The sequence below is a fragment of the Corvus kubaryi genome, unplaced genomic scaffold (assembly GCF_017639235.1).
Source record: "Corvus kubaryi isolate FWS band 111438036 unplaced genomic scaffold, C.kubaryi_AGA036_p1.0 74, whole genome shotgun sequence".
NCBI classification, from domain to species: domain Eukaryota; kingdom Metazoa; phylum Chordata; class Aves; order Passeriformes; family Corvidae; genus Corvus; species Corvus kubaryi.
In genome coordinates this window covers 672,497-682,879 of record NW_024582061.1, presented here as the reverse complement: position 1 = coordinate 682,879, position 10,383 = coordinate 672,497, and the positions used below count along the sequence as shown (strand labels likewise).

General features: G+C 46.8%; 2 long non-coding RNA genes across 5 annotated transcripts in view; one reads left to right on the top strand and one right to left on the bottom strand.

The window, feature by feature from the left end:
* LOC121675227 overlaps positions 1–947 on the bottom strand; it is a 20,312-nt gene extending 19,365 nt beyond the window's left edge. The window contains exon 1 of the long non-coding RNA XR_006020008.1: positions 937–947. This is a non-coding gene — a long non-coding RNA (uncharacterized LOC121675227). The remainder of the gene's footprint in view (positions 1–936) is intronic.
* The window catches only part of LOC121675226, a 66,305-nt gene that overhangs the window by 36,483 nt on the left and 19,439 nt on the right, over positions 1–10,383 (top strand). The window lies entirely within an intron of this gene.

Below are 10,383 nucleotides of genomic sequence, written 5' to 3'. Positions count from 1 at the left end.
GAAGAGAAGAGAAGAGAAGAGAAGAGAAGAGAAGAGAAGAGAAGAGATAGAAAAAAATGTGTGCGTGGGTGGGGGAACAGGGAGAGAGTGACAGGGGTTAAGTAGAAACATATCACCCTTCCAAGGGTCCCAACCACATCTCATGACTCCCCTCCACCTGGTCTTCTTGGTGGTGAGGGTCTCCTGCCACCTGCTGCTGGAAAGTATAGAGTCCAGTGGATTCTGTAGTTTGGGCCAGGTGGGAAGGCCCACGTGCCTCCCCTGGCGAGGGCAAGTTTGACACTGTCCCTTGCAACACTGTGGATGTGTTGCATCACATGTAGTGCCCTGGTGCAGAGTCTGGGGACCCATTTGGGGGGGCCTTTGATGGGCCATGACATTCCCTCTGCTGTGCTTCATGTGCATGCAGCTTTTCCTGGGGTGAAGGGGCCCCACAGCTGAGCTCTTCTGCACAGTGGAGGATGGGTGTTAACTGCCTCTCACCAGTGGCTTTTTCACTACACACCCAAAACCTCTTCTCCTCCCTCCACCCTTTGATGTGAGGGTCTGTGCAAGCCTGGCAGCTGATAGCCCTGGGGCTGTGGTCTCCACCCCAAAGGTGCTAAGTTTGATCCCTCTGTGAATGTACTCTTCTCCCCAAGCCCAGACTTGAGTTACTTTATCTTATCTCCATCAATGAGCAGTCCAGGGCCTTAGTCAGGGCCTGGTAGTCTTCTCTGCAGCTTTTATATGGTTTTGCTATAATAGGCAAAAGTCCTTCATGAAGATGTTTAAGCCATAAATTATAACATTTCAGTCTCTGACACCTGCCAAGGCTGAGCCTGTCAGTGACAGTAGCAGCACCTCAGGAATAAAGTATTTAAGAAGGAAGGAAAAACTGCTGCACAACAGCAATTATGGCCAGAGAAAAGAGGAGTGAGACTATGTGAGAGGAACAGCTCTGCAGACACCAAGTTTGGTGGAGAAGGAGGGACAGGAGCTGCTCCTAGCAACAGATCTGAGATTCCTTTGCAGCCTGTGGTGGAGACCAGGGTGAGGCATCTTTGTCCTGCAGCCCATGGAGGGCATGGGGATGCAGAGATCCACCTGCAGCCCATGGAGGAGCCCACACCAGAGCAGCGGGATGGCAGAGAAAAGCTGTGGGCATATGGAGAGACTGCAGTGGAGTAGGTTCCTGGAATGACTTGTATCTGTGGAGAGATTAGCTCAGGCTGGAGCAAGTTTGCCGGCAGGACTTGAGACCCTGTGGGTCACTCACACTGGAACAGCCTGTTCCTGAAGGACCAGCCCTGGGGAAGGGACCTGCACTGGAGCAGTTCATAAAGAACTGCAGCCCATGGGAAAGACCCACATTGGAGAAGTTCATGGAGAACAGTCTCCCATGGGAGGAACCCCATGCTGGAGCAAGGGGAAGAGTGTGACAGGGAAGGAGTGGCAGAGGTGAGTGATTAACTGACCACAGCCTTCATTCCCCACAGTCCCACTGTGCTGCTCAGGGGGAGGACAGGGAGAAATTGGGAGTGAATTTGAGCCCAAGAAGAAGAAAGGGGTGGGGGAAGGTGCTTTAAGATTCAGGTTTTTTTCTTACTATCCTACTCTGATTTGATTGGTAAAAATTCATCTGATGATTTCCCTGTGTTGAGTCTGCTTTGCCTGTGCTGGTAACCAGTGAGGGATGTCTCCCTGCCCTTATCTTGACCATGAGCTGGTCAAGATCTTTTACTTGCTGTATCCAGCTGAGAGGGAGAATAATGGAGTGACTTGTTGGTCACCTGACATCCAGCCAGGGTTAACCCACCACACGTCACCTCTGTTGTGCCCTGTAGTTGCTGCGTACACCTTGTTGTCAATGGGACCCTTTCTTTCACATTTACTGAGTTTTGCTTTTTTCTAAATTCATTAACATAAAGTAGTTTCTTAATGTGGCATATTATGTTATATGCCAAGGAGTCAATAAATAGTAATGAAAAAGTTAGTAATTTGGTTTATTGCTTTTGTCAGACACATCTTTGTGGTCAGTGAATTATTTACTAGCATGGCTGGGTGATGGCTGAGGTGCATATTTTGTATCTTGTTTGAAGTGTTTTCTTTGGTTTCATTATGCTGACCTTGAAAGTCAGTCTGTTGCTCTCTCTCTCATTCAAAAGTTGTCTTTGTTTGAAAGACAGGTGCTTGCCAAGGAAGGCGGGAACTTCCCTTGGAAAGGAAAAAATATGACCCCCTTCTCTCTGAATTATTATAACTTTGAAATTACGGGGCTTTCAGGCGAAGATATGGGACAAAGAATAACAGTTCTTTACTAGTGTATATATGTATAACAAGGCAAACAAACAGAACCACAAACCCAGTGACAGCCCTCTCTCGGCCGCAGGCCCTTTCCCCTCGGGTGCAGTTCCGCTCACAGCCGGCAGGGGCGCTGGTGGCTCCCGGCCGGGCAGGGCCGGTGCGGTGGTTCCCCCGCGGCTGCAGGGGGCGCTGTGGCACGAGTTCAGTTGTGTCTCCCTCACGTGGTAATGGCAGGCGGGCTGGGTGGTGACAATGGGCTGCAGCAGGAACCTTGGAGCGGTGGCTGGGATGGCAGGGATGAGCAAATGAAATGTATCAGAAACTCCACAGCTGTAGCAGGAGCTGCAGGGTGTCCCAGCAGGCAGGGGGTGTGGGGTTACCGTGTAGCAAAAAACCTGGAGCAGTGGCAGAGGAGCGGTGGGGCTGGGCAGCAGCAGCCTGGCTCCCGAGCACGGCCGGGAAAGGCTCCCTCGGAGGGGGTCGGGGCCCCAGGTTTTCCCCTGAGGCAGCCCAGTAGATGGTGAGAGTCCTTTCTAGTGAGGTAGGGTGTTAATAAGGTCCAATGGCTGCTGTTATGAGCGAAGGCTCACCCACAGTAAGGAAGAAGCAGTACAGGGCTGGGTTCTGGCGGTGACAGTGAATTCTCCCCACAGTGAGCAACAGCTCGACTGTTCTCCCCCAATGTTCACAGCGAGAGACCAAGAGGAGCTATGCCCTGCCTCCTTCCCCCCAGCCTAAAGTCTCAAGGTAACTCTGCCCTTCCCAAGAGAAAAGCCTTCAGTTAAGAGAATAGCCAGCTGCACCCTTCCTCTTACTCCTCCCAGCCTCATCTTTTGTTCTCTTAAGTATTGGTAGTTATCATTTCTTAGCAACAGGTGGGACAAAATTCCATGAGAGAAAGGAACAAAAGGAAAAATCCTAACCCCCAACAAAAGTCCTCCTATTTGGTCTCCCAAAGAATGGGAGTTGATATCTCTAAAATATTTATGGAAGGGGAAAACATTGATGCTAAATTTAGTAAGAGATATATCTTGATTGTTATTTTGGCTAGTAAAAGTTGTGGAGTACTGCTTTGCTGACTTCTCTGCTTGTTTGTCTCTCTTAGCAAGGAGGTGCCATTGCAAATCTCCCTTATAGAGACAAGAGAAAGTTTCACATGCTGTCTTTAGGGAAAAGAATATCAACTCATGCCTTGTTCCTGGCAATCACCCTACTCCAAAGAGTAACTTTTTCCTTACCATCAGAGATTTTTAAACCAGATGCAAATTTTGAGGGAGTTTATATAACGTATATTCATGAAATGTGGTCTATGATCTTTCGTAAAAACAAAACTAACTGGATCTTTCCACTGTTCATCTAACACCAGCTAGGAAGGAAGTCTGGTACTGATGCCCAAAAGATAGGCTGGAAATAAATCCCCACAGACCAATGTCTATAGCGCAGGTATTTGTTTATTGCAGCGCTGGTGGTGAGGGGGATTTTTCCTCCTAACTCACCTGCCTTTGTCAAGTGCTGTGGTATATTTATACAGTAAATTTTGCTTAATGTCATTACAGCATCATCGCATATGCGCTGGAACTAATTTACATAGCACGATCTCATGGTTATTAGATAATTCTTTGCACTGCGCATGCACTTCCCCAGTTCGGGGGTCTTTGGGAGTCTTTGATGAAGGCTTCTAAAGTCTTCTTCACACTTGAACTTTTCAACTTTGTCTTTGGGGCATGCACAGTTACGGTGCTCCTTGGTCCATCTGGTCTTAACCAGCTTAAATTCTTTGTTTTGTGGCTAAGTGGTTTTGGCTTGCCAATTTCTCATTAGTACTACACTTACCTATCTCTAAAACTATAGACCTGGCAAGTTGGGCTTTTTTTGTTTGTTTTTTGTTTGTTTTTCTCTTTTTCTCTATTTTGTATATAAGCAACTAGTTAACTATATACTAGCCATTACATTATGTAAAAAGTTATTCATATCAGATTATATGGGTATCAGAAGTTATGATTCAGGTTATATAAGCATCAGGTTAAATAGATATAGAAGTTATGATTCAGGCTACATAAGTAAAAGCTATGATTCAGGCTATCTAAGTATAGAAAGCTATGCTTCAAGTTATATTGATATTCTTCAGGTTATATGGATAAAAAGTCATGATTTAGGTTATATTGATATTAGGTTACATAGATATCTTATAAACCAAGCTATATAAGCACTTTGTTACTTTGACTTAAATTATATAGATATCAGTGCTGTCTTTGCTTTGCTCAGTTTGCAGCCATTGCATTTGTGTTCTCATCTTAATAATTATGAGCTACACTATGAATAGACTTTATTTGAAGTAGGGATAATTAAGATAAGATCTGCTGCAAAGTCTGTCACCTCTTTCTCCATCCGTCATCCACACAGGTGAAGTCACTTTTACCGCTCTGTAGATAGGATCTGATTCCATTGCCTCTTCCCAGGAAGAGAGGGGCTCTTCTGGCAGGCAAGCTGGCTGGAAATTCAACAGTGCTTATAACTAATAAGTGTCAGAAATGAAACAAATTATAAGCTTCAGAAGTCCTTAGAAAAGGAGAACAAGCATTTTTAGAAGATAACTTTGAAATAAATGTTAAAATGAGGACTCTAAGGAGATCAACATTTAAGGGTGCTACATTTGATGTCTGAATTATTTGAAACTGCTATTTGCTTTTGTCACAATCAAATATTTCAAGAAAATGGTATTCAGAGCTATTGTACAAGATATTTTCGAAGTCCTTGTGATTCAAGTATAAAAAAAATATCAGGAAACATTATTATTTGCTCTCATCTTTTACTTTATTTTTCAAAATCCTAGATAATAAAGCCCTCATTTCACCTCTAGAAATACTTGAAATAATATGCTTTACAGGGAGGAAGCAGACTTAGCAGCAGTTACGCTATTATTTTCACTAAGCCAAATAATAGGCTTTAATAAAAAGCCTCTTCTTAGCTGTATTGTCCATTATTAACATGACTACATCAGTCCTGTAATATTCTTATTTTGAAGGACTCTTGATGGTGCTTTTTCCTCGAGAGAGTGGTGATCTGTGTGTTAGTAGCTGGTCCTGACTGATGTTCCAGTTGTGCCTGTCCATGGAAAGCTGCCTTTTCTCCAATCAGCCTCTGACAGCTGATGCACTTGGGTCAGTCATCCCTGTGCAAAGTGCATGGCAACTTATATAATCTTGTTAAAAATACTGTGCATGGTGCACCTGGGATTGCAAATGCTTTGGGTTTTGGGTGTATTTGTGAAGATATAAGGAGTTTAATACTAACTGAAGGGATCATTAGTGCTGGGGCAGTTGTCTGTATTAACCATAGCTGAAATATACACTGAATATTTTTAATGCAAAACCTTTCATTTTGTTTAACATTGCTGTTTCCACACATCCTTGGAGTGAAGAGAGCATTGTGTGTTAAAATGTAGAGCCTGCTGATTCCTGTACTCTCCAAGTTCAGCAGCCTTAGGATCAGAAACCTGTCAGAGTTTGTGCTGGAGTGCCCAGTAGCTTCCTTAAACCGACATATTTAATCTTTGTAGCCAGAAGAGAGCAGAACACAAGAGAAAGATGTTTTAATGCATTAAAAGAGCTACATGCCTGTCTTTCTTACCCTATGACCTCTGCCCTGTGGTGCAGAGTAACAGAAATTTTGCTTCTTCAGATCCCGCAGTAGAATCAATGTGCTTTACTCTCTGTGGGATTTCTTTAGGAAGATTATTTTAGTCTGATTTCAGATTGTAACTGTTGCCATTCTTTTGGATCACTTTGCTCCCAGATTGGCAAAATCAGCTGTGTTAACATTGCTTTTAGTCTGTCATAGGCTAGAGATCATTACATGTTATTTGACTGTTAGGGCTTGATCTTATTTCAGTTACTGCTTTCTCCTTTAGAGTTATTTTCAGCTAGATCCTTCTCCAGACCTGACCAAGACTGCAGTCTCAGAACTGTTGAAGTGGCAATAACCTCCCGAACTGATGAAGACAATGTTGGGAGGAGTACAGAAGAGTTAGAACAGGAGTGAATACTAATCTCTTACTCATCAAATCTACTGTTTCCAGGAAATAAATGTATTTAGTCACACCTTGAAAGAAGCGTCATCCAAGGGAAGTGCAAAGATCTTTCAGTGACCATTCAGAGTGGTGTGGGGGGGGAAGAGCCAGTTGGTACTCTGTCGCAGTTTCTTGTGCAACTCGGTTTTTTGCCTTATACCTTTCGTTATTAATATTGTTGCTGTTGCAGTTCATTTTCTTATCTAATTTCTGCTTCCAGTAAATTGTTTTCCTCTCAACACATAATTTTTACCTTTTTGTGCCTCCAGTTCTCAATGCCATCCCCAGAGTGGGAAGAGGGAGGGGAAGGATGGGGGAGCACAGAGCAAGTGGTGTTTGGTTTGGGAGAGTCTCGGGGAGGGGGAGTACTAAACTGGGAAGTGCCATTCCTATACCAGGACACCTATAAAATACAGTATCACAATAACCAATAATTAAAAATTAACTTTATGTCCTTTTCAGCCTATGTAAAGTGCAAAGTTATTGACTAACCTGGTCTTTACTCTCTTACATGTAGCCAAGTGCCAGTGAGAAAGCACTACTCAAGAGATTCCATTGTGTTTTGATAAACACCCTGTCTCAATGTCTTGGCGCCCAACCGTGGGGCCTGAGGGCATTAAGAGAGAGGGGTGAAAGAGGAAAAACAGTTCCTGGATAACTTAATTTTGTGTGCTGGATATAGGAACCTTGCTAGGCAGCACTATGTGGTCTAAATACCCTGGTTCAGGTGGCAGGTGTTTGTGGCTATATTCTTCCCCTTTGCAGCTCCTTACCTAAACATGGGTCCTCTGACTAAGGCTACCGTTGGTGTTATCCAGTTTGCACTATGGGTCGAGAAGGTGAGGAATTCATGGGTTTTTAACTTCCTCCGGAATATGGGTACATGGATAAAGGGCTATCACACACTAAGTGCATATTTTTGGGGTTATGTTAAAAATGGTGAGGAAATGACACCAGGGAAGTTTTCTCCCAACCCCTCAACCAGTTCTTTGGGCCCACCCCACCAATTTTCGAAGGGTTTAGATTCCCTCTGAGTACTAACCAACTGGTGCTGGTAGGCCTGCTCTCAGGGATAAGTTGAGATTGGTTTGGATAACTACCCAGACACCGACCCCAGAGACTAGAGATCCTACCCCAGAGCCTGATCCTGCCCCAGAACCTGACACGGCCCCAGACACTAGAGATCTGTTGCAGTGGGGATCCTGCAACATACATATATCAAACCAGGAGTCTCGTGGAAAGGAAATATATATGGACAGACAGATTCTTGATAGCTGTTTCAGAGATGTTTATTTCTCCAGCCACATGGCCGGAGCTCTGCCCAGGAACTGTTCCAGTCACGGGACCAAGGGTCCTTGTGCCCGCGCAGGGGAACACAAACCAACCAACAGGAACGAGGCTGAGCAGGGGCAGGGAAACCCCGTGTCTGTGCCCTCAGGGCCCCTCTCCCAGGGCTACATGGCAGGGGAGGGACCCCAACAGAGATCCTACCCCAGAGCCTGATTCAGCCCCAGAGCCTGATACCACCCAACAGTCCACCTCAGAAATGGACTACCTGAACTGGGTGGGGGTACTGGTGAAGGGGATGCAAGAGATGAGCCAGGAGAGATGCCAATTGCTAAGGGAATACACCTCCTCAGCTAGTGAAAAACCCTCTCCCTGCCCCAAAGAGGGTGAGTCCAATGGTGCAGCAGTGGAACCCACGGATGTTACAACCGTCCAGGTTTCAGCCGAACCACAAGGACAACCACAGCCAGCAGCAGTCGCCCCTGTGCAAAGGAGGAAGTATAAGACCAAATCAGTATGCCCAGTTAATGATGATGGGGAACCAGGGCCCTCACAACCAGCAGGAGAGCCAGAGCCAGAAATCATCACTGAGTACCTGTCGTACGACAGTCTCCGTAATATGCGAAAAGACATTGTGCGAAGGGGGCGTGAGCCTTATACAACCTGGCTGCTTCAGGCTTGGGACCTTATGGGCACAGGTGTGCAACTGGATAGTGGTGAGGCAAGGTATCTGGGATCATTGACCCAGGACCCAGGTGTGGACCAGGTATTTGTGAGGGAGCCAGGGCCCCTTTCTCTCTGGGAGCGGCTCTTAATGAGTGTGAGAGAAAGGTTCGTTCACAAAGAGAGAATGCAGGAGTACCATCACAGAATGCACTTGAGGAAGGGATCCAGCAGCTAAGAGAGGTGGCAGTATTAGAGGTACTCTTTGGGAGGGATATGATAATATGATAATGACCCCAATAAGGTCAGGTGCATAGGACAGATGATGTGGAACCTGGCAAAGCTAGGGCCACCGCAATACACCACCTTCATTGCAACGATTGATGCTGACAATAACCAAGAAACAGTGGGCTCCACCACCAACAGGCTCAGGAATTATGACAGTATGGTCAATGGCCCGCTGAAAGCTCATGTCTCTGCTGTGGTCCAGGACCTCAAAGAGGAGATGAAGGAGATGAGGAAGGAAATAAGGGAGGAGATGAGGAAGGTCAGTGTGGCACCAGTGCGAGTCACAGGCCCCCAAGTCAGAGCCCGTCGTCCCCCAGCTAGAGAGAGAGGGTACACCCCACGAGCTGAGCTGTGGTTTTTCCTGTGTGAGCATGGGGAAGATATGAGAAGGTGGAATGGGAAACCCACCTCTGCCCTGGCAGCGCGGGTGCGTGAACTCAAGGAGGGAGGCACTAACCGAGGGGGTTCCGCTAAGGTGAAAGTAGCCTCAGCCTCCCGTGACCGAGCTGCCAGGTATTACAAAAGGGAGGATGATATGTCAGATCCTCTAGAAGGTACCTCGAGCATGTACGCCCAGGGAAAGAATGATAACCAGGACTAGAGGGGCCCTGCCTCTAGCCAGGAAGAGGCACGGGAGAACCGCGTTTTCTGGACGGTGTGAATTCGATGGCCTGGCACATCAGAGCCACAAAAATATGATGCGTTGGTTGATACTGGGGCACAGTGTACTTTAATGCCATCGGGACATGTGGGGGCAGACTCTGTATCCATTGCTGGGGTGACTGGGGGATGACAGCAGTTGACCCTTTTGGAAGCTGAGGTGAGCCTGACTGGGAAGGAATGGCAAAAACATCCGATTGTGACCGGCCCAGAGGCCCCATGTATTCTGAGCATAGACTTCCTCCGGAATGACTATTACAAAGACCCGAAAGGACTCAGGTGGGCATTTGGGATTGCTGTTGTGGAGGCAGAGGGCATTAGGCAATTGAACACCCTGCCTGGACTATCAGAGAGTCCTTCTGCCGTTGGGCTCCTGAAAGTGGAAGAGCAACAAGTGCCAATTGCCACCTCGACAGTGCACCACCGGCAGTATCGGACAAATCGAGATGCTGTGATCCCCATCCACAAGATGATCCGTGAGCTGGAGAGCCAAGGGGTGGTCAGCAAGACCCACTCACCCTTCAACAGCCCCATCTGGCCTGTGCGCAAGTCTGACGGGGAATGGAGATTTACTGTGGACTATCGTGGCATTTTTCTCCATTCCTCTGGCAGCGGAGTGCAGGACTCAGTTTGCTTTCACCTGGAGGGGTGTGCAATACACCTGGAACCGACTGCCCCAGGGGTGGAAGCACAGTCCCACCATCTGCCATGGACTGATCCAGGCTGCACTGGAAAAGCGTGAGGCCCCAGAACATCTGCAGTACATTGATGACATCATTGTGTGGGGGAACACCGCAACAGAAGTGTTTGAGAAAGGAGACAACAATTCAAATTCTCCTGGAATCTGGGCTGCTGAGGAGTGGAAAGACATTGCCACTCGGGTAGAGAAGCTATCCGTGAAGGTCCGTCATGTAGATGCTCAGGTCCCCAAGAGCCGGGCTAATGAAGAACTCATAACAACAAACAGGTAGATCAGGCTGCGAAAATAGAGGTGTCCCAGATAGACTTGGATTGGCAACATAAAGGAGAGTTGTTCCTAGCTCGATGGGCCCATGATGCCTCAGGCCATCAGGGCAGACATGCCACCTATAGGTGGGCACGAGATCGAGGGGTGGATCTAACCATGGACA